Source organism: Zootoca vivipara, chromosome 3, assembly GCF_963506605.1.
Source record: "Zootoca vivipara chromosome 3, rZooViv1.1, whole genome shotgun sequence".
Lineage (NCBI taxonomy): Eukaryota > Metazoa > Chordata > Lepidosauria > Squamata > Lacertidae > Zootoca > Zootoca vivipara.
The window spans coordinates 72,921,602-72,922,107 of record NC_083278.1 but is presented as its reverse complement, the minus strand read 5'-3'; positions in this window follow the sequence as shown (position 1 = coordinate 72,922,107).

Genomic DNA, 506 nt, shown 5'->3' with positions numbered 1-506 from the left:
CTTTTAAGCATTAGAACGTAATTGTGGATTGTACAGCAACCCAGCAACTCAAAGCAGCCTGGTATCAAACAGAGAAGAGACTCTTCCAAGAGAGGCAGGCAGAGAACAGCTTTCTAGTCTTCGTGCCATTACCTAGATGGTAGTAGAACGTGATACCGCTATGTGGTGAGCACCAAAACTTTCATTATTTATGTAAAAAATATCTCTGGACCTGCATTGTGTTTGTAACTGAATAAAAAGCATTCTTCAGGATGGATTATATTCATTTACTTACAGAAGCAGAGCACAAGTCAGAAGTTGGATTACAGAAGCAAGAGAAGATGTCTGTTCCAAACCATGTTTTAAAGCTTATCTTGAAAGTGCACAGAACAGTTTTCTTAAGCTTTGCAAGTTTTTGTCTTTGTCAGATGGAAAGGCCACCAAACCTTCTAGATACTCAATGAATTCTTTACCATTTTAAAGATGGACATGTTCTTACTTAACATAAAGCTTTTATTGCAAAAAAA